The sequence below is a fragment of the Corythoichthys intestinalis genome, chromosome 7 (assembly GCF_030265065.1).
Source record: "Corythoichthys intestinalis isolate RoL2023-P3 chromosome 7, ASM3026506v1, whole genome shotgun sequence".
NCBI classification, from domain to species: Eukaryota; Metazoa; Chordata; class Actinopteri; order Syngnathiformes; family Syngnathidae; genus Corythoichthys; species Corythoichthys intestinalis.
In genome coordinates, this window is record NC_080401.1 from 33484725 (window position 1) to 33501488 (window position 16764).

Here is a 16764-nt window from a genome sequence, read left to right on the forward strand (position 1 = left end):
GAAACGTTCATGACAGTGTTTACTAACCTTTAATTTTGCACCAATGCGAAATCATATAGGAGGCATTGCCTCCTCGGCAGCCACCCTCCGGAAACATGTTTTACATGTCGGTTGGCCCTGCTCCTCTAAGCCGCGACCGTCTGTAACTTTTCTGTAGCCGAAGTATTCCGATACCAGCGATTTCGTTTTCTTCGATGGGGGAAAAAGTTCAGGAGTTTCACCTCCTCCAGCCATCATGTAGCTCAGCTGACTCACTGACACTACGCAACAACCGTTTCGGGAGGGTTGAGCCTTGCACCTACAAGCGAGAGATTTCTCCCTGCATTTTTTGGGACATAGAAAATAGCTAATACCTCAGGGACAGTATGACAGAATTTTTTTGCGTTTTGATACCAGGACGTTTTCAAACCATGGTATACCTTCAAACTGGTAATCGGCACATGTCTAGCACTGATAGTTGTCCAATACATCTGAGGTGGGAGCGTTGGCAGCGAAAGCATATTTAGATCAGAAATGGGTGAAAAACACCAGCTTTTTAAAAGCATTTGATGTGTTGTTTTGTTTGTTGTATTTATTGTATATGTCTGAGGTGGTGTTATGCACTTGTTTTGAGTTTTACTCTGTTAAGCACTTGTTTTGAGTTTTACTTGTCTTGTGTAACTTGATTTCTTGACCTTTTAAAATCCTTTGTTGTTACTGCTATTCGTGGAGTTTTTATGTTTGTATGTTTTATGTGAAGTTTTTTCATTTCATGTTTATTCACGCAAGACAATATTCAAATGTAATGGGTGTGCAGCCATCTTCTGTGCCGCAAAACAGATGTGCAAAAAAATTATTAGTAAATTTGTTAGTTTGTTTAACGTACATATGACATGACAACACATCTTAAATAACATTGTTATTGGAATTAAAGTCATATTTTGAGACGATTCAACGATATAGAACAATTTGGCATTGTGCAGGTGACGAGAAATGAGTCTTTAAATCAGCCGTTTAGCTCCTCCTGTCATTAGAGCGCTCTGGCGCCTCCATATTGGTGATGATGTCAGAGAATGAGCAATTTCAGCGGGTTTAGCACTGAGCCCAATGGAGGAAGCGTTTTTCAGCGATTCTGGTTCAAGTGTGGATTTTTCTAACAATATTGTCGATCCAGAGGAAGTATGTGACATACAGCCATATATGTTTGAGACATATTTGGAGGAGGAGGAAGATTGACAACGATAAAAAGGCGACAGAGGCAACAAACACGAGGCTGATGACAAGTGCAGACTGCAAAATGTCCTCAATGTTTTTATCTTTATACTGCAATATTTTTATAGGATATTTTTTGTATCTAAGTATTTTTCCCTGATTGCTAAATAAATTGTATGGTCATGGCAAATAACAGTCTTGTGCTAAATAGAATATGAAATATTAAAAATGCATTTATTCAGTACGACAGGGATAAATTACTTTATAATGGTCAAAACTGCCGACTTCTTAAACCTCCTGAATGGTATTTTATGCCACCGGAGTTAGTCCGGCCCTTGTGATTTACATGCGGGGACTCGGAGACGGAGGAAAGAGCGTAAACAAAAGAGGAGGGTGAGAGCTAGGCTACATGCTAACCCAACTGAGCAGCTCTTCAAAGTCTCCTCGCTTTTCGAACATGACAAATCACACAAAGCTACTGCGACTCATGTCAGACACAGCAGCGGGGGTGATTACTTTCACCGATCAGCCAACCCCCGGTGGCGAGCAAGTTTTGGCTCGTCGTTTCCCTGCTGCGGCCCTGGCAGGAGTACTCGTCGCCAGGGACACAGCAATGGAATGAACGTCGGTGGACAAACCGGCCGACGTTAGTTTAGCGAGTATAGCCGAGTAAAGCGCTCTCTAGGCGAGCACACAAAGAGGGACGAGGGGAGCGGGAGCATTAACACAATTGAGAACCAGAGACGAGAGCGGGGGTGCTCCCTGGACCCAAGCCGAGAATAGCGCTCTCTAAACGGGCAGGTGAAAAGGGTCGAGGGAGGTGGAAGTCTTGACACAACCAAGAACCGGAGGCTGGAAGTCTCTCATTTTCATAGCCCCGGATTAAAAAATTTGAATATCTCGATTGCTTCTGCACACATCCAAGTGGTCCATTTCATTCACGTGCATTAAATACCGCGTATAATATGAAACGAACAGGCTTTCTTGTGTCACATGCACTTTAAACAACAGCTGCACTATTCGTTTTTAATGGTAGTCATTTTTGGATAGTTTTGCTCAAATATTTAAAAAAAAAAAAAGATTTTTTGATCTGCTTTTTTGCACTCATCGCCATGGTATTGAATAGCGTCTGGTATCGGCAGAGCAGGTGACTCCGACTAGTACTAGAGAGCAAAAATATGTGATCGAGGCATTCCTAATTGAGTGGTACCATGATTTAAAAGTCATAACTAATAGATTAATTTGTATAAACAGAATTTGAGCTGTGAGCATAAGATCCAATGCCACACGCATCCAATACATGGCTGCCTTTGGGTGTTGATTTCATTGCATTCCATTCAATATTTTCAAGCATTATTGTTGAGTTTTTACATGATCCTTTCCAGGACCTCAAAAAGTACATTTTTAATGGAAGTATTATCTGAAGTATATGATAGTATAGAATGGCTTAGTTAATGCGATGCAGTGTCGATTAAAATCAGAAAGTGAAGCTATACAAGTTGATTTAATTGGACCCGCAGCGGAGGGCAACGCCATAATGACAAGCGAATGTCGGATAAAAAGCCGTGATCCTTGACACACCTTCCTCCATATCCCGCCACACGGCTATGACTCCAGGTAATGCGTAGCGCTAATTAAAATAGATTAGAGTTCATGCATTAATACATGTTATAAAGCGAAATGAAATCAGCGGAAAAAGCAAAGTACCGCTGGAGAGAATGATAGTCGTCACTAATGAGGACATTCAAATAATTTCTGCAACCAGCATGAAAAGAAAGAACATTACCGTAGAAGCGGGAAGGAAATGTTCTGTGGCGGTTCCAGTAACAGCTGACTAGATTTTTTTAATGATAAGGGGGGAAAAAAAGCTTTAAATGGGTGAAGCGTGGCGACCTAGCTTGATTATTATTTTCAAGATTTGCTTTAAAAAATATTGTTATAGCTACGATATCTCCTTTGAAAAGTATGAAAGTAATGTAAAATAGATGAATCACGAAAACTGGACTGTGGTTTTGTAAGCGTTTACTATAAATCTAAAGGCATAAACAAAGAACATAGCAGTACACTGATATTTCCCGGTTGGTCCTCAAAAATTATTTGCGTGCCTGGTGCAGTTCAATTAAAACAATGCTTGATTAAACCTGCAGGAATCAAGCAGAGCGACAGCATGAGATCCGTTTCACTGCGAGCGCCGACACATTAGATGATTACACTGTGTGCTACTGACAGGTAAAACACACGCACACACATCAGTTACAATACTCTATGCTAATTCTATTTAAAAAACACACACCTACAGTTAATCTCTAAAGCAACCACCAGTTCATGAACATGACCACTATGAGATGTTGGTTTATGATCCTTTAAGCTTCTCCTTTGTTCAATATTTACATTACAAGATTGAACATGCGTGTTTATTTCTGCCGTGCAAGGTGGCGATTATCGTGAATAAGCATTAAAAGGGGTGTTTACAATTTAACCCTCTTAGTGCCAATACGGAGAAATATTGGCAACAAACCAAACCGAGTTTCAACGACTTATCTAACTTGTTTCCTGCCAGTGGGAATGGGTTACAATTAGCGGTGGGCAATTTTACGATCGTGATCATAGATGGCGTAAACATATCAGCCCGATTTTAACATCTCTTCACTGGCTCCCGGTACATTACCGGATACATTTTAAGATATTATTATTTGTTTTTAAATGTTTGAATAATCTTGCGCCGCCATATCTGGCAGAACTGCTTCAGCTTTACAGTCCAACCAGAACCCTCAGATCAGCTGACCACCTGCTTCTAATAGGCCCTAGATCAAGGATGAAGCTTAGGGATAGTACGGCAACGATTAATCGATTAACTCGAGTATTCGATTAGAAAAAAATATTCGAATAAAATTTTGCTGCTTCGAGTATTCGTTTAAAGTGGCGTTGTAATGGTTTGTTTTGAAAGTGTTTGCATTTAGTTGTATTGACTCTAGTCTGCCTCATTTCACATGGCTGAATCCAGCTGCTCCCTGTTAAGACCAACATAAGTTTTTGTGTTTTTTTAAATGCATTTGTAATTTAATTTATAGGTTTATTTAGCCATTTTTTTTTTGTGGACAAATGTGTTTGAAGCATTTTGTTAAGAGCATGGTAAAAAAAAAAAAAAAAAAAAAAAAAAGCAATTTGCATTTTAGCATTTACGCTTGCTGACTTTTACAATGCAAGTTAGCCAATTGTTCTTTTGTTGTACATAGTAGATTCTCATTTATTTTTTATACCGTTTGAGGCTCAGCTCAAGTATTTTAATTTTTTATGTTCCTTATCTGATTGCTCGATTATTCGAACTAAGTAGTTCATCGATTAATCGACTACTAAAATAATCGATAGCTGCAGCCCTACTTAGGGGTGACTGTGCATTTGCGGTGATGGTGCCCAGGCTGTGGAAGCAATTACAGGCCCCTTACGGATTTCAAATCACACCTTAAAACATTTTTTCTTCAGATTTTAATGTGCAATGACCATTTAGGACCTCGTCTTTTCTTTATTTTATTTTTTATGCGTTTCTTTTATCTTTGAATTAACTTGAGTTTTATGGTATGTAAAGCACTTTGGACTCTTTCGCGGATTTTTTAAATGTGCTATACAAATAAAGTTGATTGATTGATTGATCAGCCATGCCATATTTACTCAACCATCTACTTATACAGATGCAAACCGACTAGGATGACAGTCAGTCCATCAAAGAGTCCAATGTTGATGGTTTTTTAAGCGTTTTCTTTCCTCTCCTGGTAAGGTAAACTATAAAGCTGAATACACAAAGAAAATTACACATATTGTGCGCTGTAATACAATATATTTTTGGAGCACCTGCTACCTTAATGCCATTACACAATGGTAGACACCATTATATGAAATGCTACCAGTTAAAAACAGCTTTAAAATCAGGTTTTAAAAAAAGTTTGAAAGAATTGAAAAAAGGAATGATTTAGAAAAAAAAGATCTTATATTTGGTGCCATACCACCAAACGTTAGTTACAACTGAATTTTCTATTTTCAAAAAAACAAATACAAACTTGGTCTTATTTTAAGGGAAGGGACTATTAACGGAGAGCCAAAAAACTAAAAAAAAAAAAAAAAAAGCAAATTATGCTCGCAGTTACGCGTTAAAAATGACATGTTTTTTTTGACGAACTCGTCCAAAGTTTATATTCGTAAAATTACACCGAATTCAAAAAAGCTCTTTACCTGCCCTTTAAGTCGATGGAGGTTCATTAGTTCAGTCCAATTTGTATGTAACAGTGTTGTTTTCGTCAACAATGACCATAAGTAAAATATTTAGTAGACAAACAATTTTTTTCATTACGATGACATCACGATGACGAGCTAAAAACGTGGCTTTGGAGATCAGAACATAACGAGACAAATGCCGGTTTTCGTCTGACTAGACGAAAATGTGACAGTGTTTGTCATATGTTCACAATGCGTGACAGTTTCATATTGTACGTGGTGTACGTCAGCTTCATCGTAACAGTGTTTGGGTCGTGTCACTCATGTGAGATGTGCTGTGCCTTTCCCTCACTCTTTTCAACGAAGTTTAGGATGTGTCTTAAGCTGGGCTGCACTCCATCTTGCTTGTTTGGAAACACGGTAGGCCTGCACAATATATTGAATATCGCCATCGTGATGTGCGCATGTGCAATAGTCCTATCGCAGGATGTGCGATAATTTTAATTTTTTTGGGGGGGGGACACAAACATTTGGTTTAGGGCTGCAGCTATCGATTATTTTAGTAGTCGATTAATTGATGAACTAGTTAGTTCGAATAATCGAGTAATCGGATAAGGAACATGAAAAATTAAAATACCTGAGCTGAGCCACAAACGGTATAATTTTTTTTTTTTTTTTTTTTAATGATCTACAGTGGGGAGAACAAGTATTTGATACACTGCCAATGGGTTTTCCCATTGTGAGTGTATCAAATACTTATAAAAGAATAAAAGAACAATTGGCTAACTTACATCGCAAAGGTCCGCTAGCTTAAATGCTATTAAATGCTAAAAAATTTTTATAATGCTCTTAACAAAAGGTTCAAACACATATTCCCACAAAAAATGGCTAAATATATCTATAAACAAAATTACGAATGCATTAAAAAAACATTAGCGCAAACAAAAACTTATGTTGGTCTTAACAGGGAGCAGTTGGATTCAGCCATGTGAAATGAGGCAGACCAGAGGGCATTTAATTAAACGAATACTCGAAGCAATAAAATTTAATTCGATTTTTTTTTTGATCGAATAATCGAGTTAATCGATTAATCGTTGCAGTACTAGTTTAGTTTGCTTCATTAAAGCAGCAAGTGTGCCGAGACATTGCTTCCTGTATCCCTTTTATACACAGCAATCTTCATCATTCAGAAATAAACCAACTTAGCCTGGATGAAAATGTATTATAAGAATAAAATCATATATCGTGGTTTTGCAATTTTTTTGCACTTTCAGTTCCTAAGTAAATGAATAATAAATACAATTAAAGTAAATTGAAGCTCCTTAAATGCAACAATGAAAAAAATTACAGAATCTAAGATAACATTTTTTACAATGAAAAATATGATAAATTGTTTAAAGAATATAAAATGAAGAAAAAAAATAGTATACAAGGATAAATGAGAAAAACGAGGGGGGGAATAAAAAAAATACTGAATGCAATACACTAATACAAAAACATGGTGAGTCAAAGTTTTCCCAAACAGAGCTGTTCAAGTCATCTGCTGAAAATTCTTCTAGTTTTAATATTGCATTATAGTATATCGCAATATATCGCAAACCCCCAAAAAGTCGCAATGTAAGTTTTGTCCAATATTGTTCAGCCCTAAAACACTAAGATTCGTTTTCTCATCTTGGCAAGAGAGAATAAGCAATGCTGCTTTAGCGTTTAAAGGGCTGTGCTGAATGATCATCAGACACTAAATGTAACTGCTAGCATTAGAATAGCAGGCGCATTCATATTAGCTTCAGAATCGTGAGCATCCTCTTAAAACACAGTGGCCAGTCTTTAAGCAGTTGGCGATATGGCATTTAGCTAATAGCCCACTTCAGCTGTTTTGTTTGGTAAATGACCAATTACTGGGAAATACTGATTATTTGCAACTTCTGGCTAGACTAAGAATATCAAAAACTAAATCCAGGACTTCCCAGTGTTAACCGCTCATACAACATTTTTTTATGTAGAGTTCGTGGCTTCCAAGGTGGAAGCTCTTTTAAATGTTTGTCCCGCTTGATGGGATGGCGAGCAGATATGACGCGAGGCAAACTCCAATTTTTATTCGTTTGAATATTCAGAAGGAGAAAAGCAGTTTGAAAGCCTTGAAACAAAGCAAACACTAAAAAGAGTGAAAATGTTTGTGTACTATTTACAGTGAAATATTTACAAAATAATCAAACATCGGTGTCATGAACTTAAACAATTCCTATCTTAAACTAGACCAATTGATTACTTAATCAACTTATTTAATAAATCATCATTAATGATCATTCAAATTCAGTCAAGCCTATTTTAACATGAAGTAACGTGTCATCGTTTTAACTTACAAGCTGAAATGTACTCATACTTTGCTAAATATTCAAATTCTAACAGAAAATGCTTACAAAAAAAGGGCAGTCTCACATACCACTCTGATCAATACCTAAATTCAAACATATCAGGTCACATATCTGTCTAACCCCTTGAGGTTAGGCTTATTCTAGCAGCCTGATCATTCTTTATTTGGAAAGGCAAAGCAAACAAACGCAAACTGCAACTCACCAGAAACATCTTTGCTCTGTTGTTTGGGTGCTTACAGACACACCTGATTCCCCTTACCTATATGACATTGCTTACAGACACACCTGGCTCCCATCCCCAATCAGTGGAGCATTAGGAGCCAATTCTTAGGTGGTGCTTCATCTAGTGGCACCAGGGGTTACTACATTAAAGTTCTAAAAAGGGTGAGTCCGTGGTAAAGACATTAAAGGAAAATAAAGGAAAAAAAATGAGAAAGTGAAAAAATGCTTTTGCTAGATCTGCAGATCTTTCTTCGCCGCGACAGTAATAAAAAATGATGTACTGCTTTTCCAACTGAGTGTGTATTATCATCGCCAAGTTGACGTTGTCCTTGTAGATGCTACAATATACAGTATGCTCGTCTATCTATTTCATTTCAAATTGTTGGAAACTTATTTATTTTCGGACTAAAACTTTAAAAAATTTACAGACGAAAACATTTTGGGTAACTGTCGACTAAAACTAAAAGAAATTTGTATGAGATTTCGTCGACTAAAACTGGACGAAGACAAACATATTTTGAAATGACTAAAATATGACAAAGACTACCGTAATTTCCCGAATATAACGTGCACTTTTTTTTCCAAAATCAACTTGTAAAATCATGGTGCGCATTATAAACGGGTACAAGGGATGGAGACAAATATATATATATATATATATATATATATATATACACATACATAAGACGGAATTTTTTTTTTTTTTTTTTTTTTTTGGACATGACCATGTTGTGTTGAAGAAACGTATGCGGCGATCCGTTGCCGACCATTACGGGACGTGACTTCACCATTTTGTTTCGGTCGTGGCGAGCTAGGGAAGGAGTCGGAGGCGGAGTATCAAACAAAGGAGCTAATCCGCGTTGCTTTATTGACATTTAGGCTGCAACACAATACGGTAGCAATGTCTGTCTCACATGCAACCCGTGGAATATAACTATCTTTCTGGCTGTTCCCTCAACAAAATAACCCCCCCCCCAACAACGTGCCAACATAAGTTCCGCCGGTGAATTCTGTTATAACTCGCTACACGGTAATACTTCACTCTGATTGGTCGAATGATTTCGTCTGTGTTAAATTCAGTTTTTTTCACTCTTCATAAAGCACAGAATTTAGTTTCTTGAACTCATTTGAATCAATGTTTATTGCAGCTCCGCAACTCGGACCGTAACAAACGTAACACAACACAGACTTTCTGTGTCCGTCAACTATATCTGTCCCTCGGGAAACTCAAACCCAAATAACAATAGTTCCTATTGTTACATTCTAGTCAACAGCAATGCGCTCTACTGATTTCCGACCTAAATCACCACTTTTATTTTACCGTATCAATCCATGGAAGAAACATTTATTCATCATGATGAAACAAGCAAGTTATACAGCAGCTTTTAAAAGAAAAGTCACATGTTTTGTTTTCTCCTGGATTCTGGGAAGTTGAAGAAGTTGTCAGATCATATTATTACCGTACATATTGTCAGTTTACGGTAATGTTTTAAACTACCAATGTGCTACGCTTGTGCTGTGTTTCACCAGTCAGTAAAATGACATTTCTGTACCTGTACACGAGCTCTGTTTTCTTGTATTCTTCTATTTATTGGTGCTAAAATTATGGTGCGCGTTGCACACGGGTACAATAATTTCCCCTAGATTTTACAAGTAAATTTAGGGTGCCCATTATACACGGGTGTGCCTTATATTCGGGAAATTACGGTATTAAGTATTTTCGCCCAAAAGACTAAGACTAAAACAAAAATTAAAAGGGCTGCCAAAAACAACATTGGTATGTAACATTTTTATTCTAAAATTTGATAGCCATCCAAAGTCCGTCACTAAATCTGCTTATTACCACCTAAAAATATAACCAGATTTAAGGGCCTTCTGACTCAACAAGAGATGGAAAAACTTATGAATGCATTCATTTTCAGCAGATTGGACTATTGCAACGGTATATTTACGGGTCTTGATAAAAAATCAGTCAGGAAGCTGCAGCTAGTACAGAATGCTGCAGCCAGAGTTCTCACAAATACAAGGAAGCTGGACCACATTACATCGGGTTTGAAATCGCTACACTGGCTTCCAGTGAGTCAAAGGATAGACTATAAAATACTACTGCTCGTCTACAAAACACTTAATGGCCTTGGACCAAAATACATGCTTGATTTGTTAGATTCCTATGAGACATCGAGACCCCAAAGGTCATCTGGAACCGGTCTCCTGCATGTTCCAAGAACAAGAACCAAGCAGGTTGAGGCAGCATTTAGTTATTATGCTTCTCACCTCTGGAACAAGTTACCTGAACGTCTGAAGTATGCTCAAACTGTTAGCTCCTTTAAATTAGGGCTAAAAACGCTTTTGTTCAGACTGCATATCCATAACTGTCCATATATTTCAATCTACTTGCTTTCTATTCCTCTTGTGCTTATCTCCATTGCTGATTTCAATTATTATTAGCAGTAGTAGTTTTTGTTTTATTTTTATTAATTTTTATTGTATTTGTGATAAAATGCAATTTTTATGTATAATTTTATTTCCTATTTTGATTGTCTTGGTTTTTACGTTGTATTGATTTAAATGTGATTTTTATGATCTTCATGTGATGTAAAGCACTTTGAATTGTGCTATATAAATAAATTTGCCTTGACTAAAATTATCACCTCTTTTTGATTTTCGATCATTTCTACTTGTTCCCAAAGAAACTATGGATATTGACAGGTTCACTGGAAAGGCCTGCATAAAGACAATACCATCGGTAAGTGGATGTGTGATAGTATTCATGAAGCAGCTCTTTAGCAGCCATGTTTATACATGAAGATTTAAGGCGGCGGAGGCCTGAGGCCAGCCGAGTCACATCAGGGACGTGAAGTCTCTTTATGGAGATGGTCACAAAAGCCCAATCCCCCACATTAGGAATCGAATTGTCTCTTGCATATATCTATCCATGCGGCTGGAACTCTTTTGTACAAAAACATACCTTTAATGATAGCCTTGTCTTATTTCCGCCTGCGTTGCTGGCACGGCACCCCCGGAGGTTTGCTTAACAACACTATTTCCCAACTGTTCTCGACACGTCGCTTTAAAGACAAGGTGCAAATTAAAGTGGCTGTTGCGTTTCCTCTTAAAGTCTGGCACTTTCCACGAAAACAGCTCGCGCGGCTGCTACCGATAACACATTAGTGACGATTAGCCCACGGGCGTGAGGGGAGAAGACAAACGAGGACAAAACGATGCTGTAAAGCCGTGACAACAAGAATAACTATCACCTAATCATACAAGAGGCAACCAGGGGCATGTAAGGTGAATATATGTATGTAGCGCGTATACAGTAAAGGTTGTTTTTTTCCTGCATACAAATTCTGAGGCAATCAACTCTGCCTGATTTCAGGGTTTAAAACATGTGACGACATGACGACTGCAACTATCTGACCAACACAGGAATTTACAGGAATTTCGAGATATCACGCCATCCAATTTGTAATTGAATATTTACAATGTCTTAACAAATAAAATCATTTGATTTAACCTTAGGCTAGGTTCGTACTGCAGGTCTTAATGCACAATTCCGATTTTTTGTCATATCTGTTTTTTTTTTGGCGTGCCCGTTCAAACTGCCTCTGTTCATTGAGCATGTTCAAGTAGTTACACATGCGCACTAACTCGAAGTCCAACATGCGCCGAGCAAACTGACCCGCATGCGCAGAAGCATCAAAACAAATGACTACACATGCTGGCTCTGCATCATTCTATGGTGATCATGTTTTGATTTCGAAAAAGAGGACACAAATAACAGACATAAATAATCCCTATTTACGCTTATATTCAAAGTTTATACAGATTGATAGAATGCATACATCATGTGTGTGTGCGTCGTGCGTGCACGCACACACATACGGTCAGTTTGCTCCGACTCCCGGCGATGCAAGCAATATTGAAATACAGTACTGCTCATTTAGCAAACCGAAAGAAAACCGAGTTTCTTAGCTCCCACCTCTTTTTTTTTTTTTTTTAATGACTGTTGTCAAGCCCGTCTCTTCCCAAAAAGCCGAGTTCAGCCCAGGCGCTAATGTTAATATACAGCTCCATTATTTCCGTCCGCTGTGCCTCCCGCTCTTTGCTGATGGAATTGCTGCATCATTTCCGATTTGGGAGATTTGACAGTTCAGACCGCAGTCACATTCTGGAAAAATGTGGCCCTGACTGGATTTAAACCACATACGAAAGTGACCCAGATCAGATTTGAAATGGTCCACTTCAATGCAAATTGTCACGTTCAGTTAATGCCTTACTCGAGTGACAAAAACAGGAGAAAATCGGATTTCTGCATTAAGACCTGCAGTATGAACCTAGCCTAAAAGGGATCCATAAATAGAAAGACGTGGTTCTTAAAAGATAAATGTTAATACGAGGTATAATAATTTGACATTAAAATCCGATCGATCGGGTCCGATCACGTCATTTTCAAAGTACCGGAATCGGCAAAAAAATATCGGACATGCTTTTTTTAATATATATATATATATATATTTTTTTTTTAATTGTATTTAACGTTACAGATATAATATGTTACACTCATCCAGAGTCTTTAGTTTTTGCTTAAGGTAGGGTTATCAAATTTATCCCGATAATGGCGGTAATTAATTATTTTATAAATGTATCACGTTAAAATATTTAACGCAATTAATGCATGCGCTGCACGACCCACTCACGCATTGTCGCGCTCAATCTGTAATGGCGCCATTTTAACTATACAGAGAGCTAAAAGGCAGCGTAAAATGAGTAGAGTGAAATTTAGAGGCCGTTGGAGCCTTTTTTAAATTGGCTAAAGCCTTAATATCCCTCTCCCTATGACTAGCAATATCGTGGGAAGCAATGTGGGGAAGCAAGGTAGTGATTGATCGTTTTCTTAACACCCTATGTTTTTTCCCAACGCAGAGAAGATATATCAATTGGTAGCACTACGCACAGTCATGGTTCCACTTCCCATCATGCATTTGGGCATGGCTACAGTATCATTTACTGAAAGCTCAACAAATACACCGGATGGCAATATTTAGTCACAATATACAAAGTCACATTTGTCCTTTAAGAATTACAAGTCTTTCTATCCGTGGATCCCTCTCACAGAAAGAATGTTATTAATGTAAATGCCATCTTGAGGATTTATTGTCATAATAAACAAATACGGTACTTATGTACTGTATGTTGAATGTATATATTCGTCCGAGTTTTATTCATTTATTTCTTAATGCATTGCCAAAATGTATATGATCGGGGAAAATGATCAGGAATGATTGGAATTGAATCGGGAGCAAAAAAAAGGAATCGGATCGGGAAATATCGGGATCGGCAGATACTCAAACTAAAACGATCAGGATCGGATCGGGAGCAAAAAAACATGATCGGAACAACCCTACTCTTAATGTTTTCATTTTAATAATATTTGTCAAATTATTTGAACTAGTAGGTTGCCATTGCTGACGTCGCAGGACTGTGACATCACAAGGCCACGCTGCTGGACTTCCACGTGTCACTATAGCAGGGGTGGGCAAACCGGTCCTCGAGGGCCGCAGTGGGTCCTGGTCTTTGTTCCAACTGACCCAGCACAGATAGTTTAACCAATGAGGTTTCAGCAGAAATGAGAAGCACCTGACTGCAATCGACTGATTGCACGTGTAAAATAGCAGATTGGTGAAAAGGTGTCCTCCTAATGGGTTGCAACAAAAACCCGCACCCACTGCGGCCCTTTGTGGAATAGTTTGCCCACCCCTGCTCTATAGTATGTGAATTAATCACCCTATGTTTGTATATTAGTATTTGTAGATAATAAAGTTTTTAAAAAGTGTCACTCTTTAACGGCATTAACATGTTCTCGGTTCTGCCCTTCCAATTTGAACCCGAGTGGAACATTAATGCGGAGGACACTAAAATGACCAGAAAAAAACGGCATGAGTCGAGTAGTGTTCATGTGTAAAGTACACTAGTGACAGCACTCCCCTGCTCTAGTGACGAGAGCAGGGAGAGTGTTTGATGTCAAATACTGTTTGCAGAGCTTCACAGTAAACTATTGTGTGATCCAACTTATTCCAATAGAATTATGGCGATAGTTAGCATCCAGAGCTGCCTTGTGCTTTACATATGATTTTGGTACACAGTGAAACACAGCAGTTTGATTATTTTTGCCGGGGCCGTGCATCGCAATGCACGAAAACGTTTGCCTCTACTGACACGTCTAATGGCGTCTGACCTTATTTTTCTCAGCTAAAAGCAGATGTCCAGATTGTTGATCATCCTGCCGGTTGCTTCACGACGACACGAAAAACGAATAAATGTATTAATGCCAAACAGATTACAATGATGCAGTTTTTTGCACATTGAGAGCTAAGAGGCAGAGAAAGGCGAGTGGACACAGGCAATCATTGGACCGCACCGTTTATTGGCATAAACATCATTTAATGAAAGCACAACAAAAATAATATTCCTATCTCTCAAAAAAATAATGTTCACAAAAAGAAAAGCGCTTCAATCTGTATTAATGAGTCCCTATTCTCACACAGTTAAACAACAACGCAAAGAACTGGCATTCCCAGTCAAAATAGCTATGCAAAATATACATAAAACTTACTTACTTTGGTCAAACTCTATTCAAACATTTCATTTAGCTCAACAAATACACTGGATGACAATATTTATTCACCATATACAAACTATCAGAGGTCTCGTACGTTGAGAAGCCAGCACTCAAATGACGTGGATGGACCAGTAATAAGGGAATTACGGCGTCAGTCGAGTGACAAAACACACTCATTGGCTTGATTTCTAAGTAATTTAAAACTCGCCCTTGACACCTTGTGGTGTATTTCAATCACTACCTTACGTAGTTAAAGACACTGTGGAAGAACGGCAGGGAGCCCATGTGACATCATCGTTCGGCGATGTCAACAAAGCGAGCTACTAGTTTATTTTTTAATTGAAAATTTTACAAATTTTGTTAAAACAAATACATTAAGAGGGGTTTTAATATAAAATGACTATAAGTTGTACTAATGTGTATCTTTTAAGAACTACAAGTCTTTCTATCCGTAGATCCCTTTAAATGTGCCATGACTCACTACAGCAATTGAAAATTAAAATGACTGCAGGACATATTCATGACACATTCATTTTTTGAAGTGATAGAAAAGGCTTAATAATGAAAGAAGATCATATCTAGTAGTCAGCTACCATCACCCCATCCACCCAAATAACTTCTGAGTTGACGTAATAACCAGAACAAAATGTTGAACTTTGCAGCCGTTCGACGGTTCTGTCATTTGTAGTTTAGGCTAATGGATTACACGTACTAGCGCAGCACTAGAAAGCGAGGCACGACCATAAAAGCGTCAATTCCGGTTGTGGTATCACGACCAGGTCTTTCCTGATAAATTGTTTTGAATGGAACAAACAGGAACTGGTAAAGGACAGAAAGATTTCAGTGTCATATTTGTTTTGCAGATAAAGAATTACATACTTTCAGTCATTTTGATATTTTGAAGTGTGTCTTACATGTCTTGACACCTTTAAACTGAGCCACTTCTCCAAGGTGAGGACCAAGAGCTGCCGGCTTACAAGGTATTAGGGCAGGAGTGTCCAAATTTGTCCTCAAGGGCCACTTTGGCTCCTGGCCTTTGGTCCTACCGATCGAGCCCAGACTGTTTAACCATTGAGGTTTCTGCTGAAACAAGCAGTACCTGACTACCATCAATTGATTACACTTGTAAGACACCAGATAGGTGCAAAAGTGTCATCCTGTTTTGTTGGAAAGAAATCCTGCACCCACGCGGCCCGATGTGGAATAGCTTGGGGACCCCTGCATAAGGGTATCTTACAACCCACCCACTACCATCACCCCAGAATAGAATCTTAAATCTACTGCCTGTAACTGTGAAAAGTATTTTGTTGAATACATGTTTGAGGAACATCGAAAAAGTTAAATAACAATAAAATAGATGTAAATAGTTCACAGAAAAATTGGCCTCTCTTCCATAATGGTGTCCATTAATTTGGGTTGTATTTCATTACCCGGTTTGGCAAAGTGTTCTCTTGCTAAAAGGCGGCGCCCTCGTTGCAATACAATTAGTCTATCAGCTTTTCATTTGGCCTTTTATTACTACACACTTGAGATTGAATTATTCTCTTTTAGTTTCATTTCCTCTGCAAGCGCTGACCTTCCAGCGAACAATCAGTGCGCATCTGAGCCCGGAGCCTAATAGAACTAATATATCCTTTTTGGAATAGTTTTCACAAAAGGGAAATGACATGCGGCATGAGTATTAAGGAGGGGGAAAATGAGATCTATAATGAAGCGGTGATTCCAAGTGCGTCCCATATTTGCTGGGGCTGGGACCCCAATTTTAACCGTGATCATTTTGCCCGTGCTACAGAACAAACTGGCCAAGCGGGAAATCTTATTGGCAACAAATCTGACATCTTGCATCCTAATTTATTTAGTGAGCGCTATTAGGACATGAGAATATTTCAATTCTGTTACTCTTGGTTTTACAAAATGGGATTCGCTTAACATCATCAAACTTTGTAGGGTCATCTACCATGAGTTCACCAACAAAAAACTCTCAGAAAGCCATGCCCAAAAAGACTCGGGAAGTCAGACGCTGTGGCTCAAAGCAATTCATTCATTCTTAGTTAATTTTGGCTATTTGCAAGGTTTCCTTAAAGATTACTTTGTCCTTGGGATTTTGTCCTAATTGCTCCCATTTTGGAAATGAATATCAGACAG

General features: G+C 38.3%; 1 protein-coding gene across 6 annotated transcripts in view; it reads right to left on the bottom strand.

Annotated features, from left to right (window-relative positions):
- dab1a (DAB adaptor protein 1a) overlaps positions 1-16764 on the bottom strand; it is a 552095-nt gene that overhangs the window by 358824 nt on the left and 176507 nt on the right. For 3 of the 6 annotated variants that reach the window (XM_057840961.1, XM_057840960.1, XM_057840959.1), the window contains exon 1: positions 7978-8300. The exons of the other annotated variants lie outside the window; for them this stretch is intronic. The gene's annotated coding sequence lies outside the window, so the exon portion shown is untranslated. Of the gene's footprint in view, positions 1-7977; positions 8301-16764 lie in introns of those variants that run through there. 6 annotated transcript variants of the gene reach the window in all.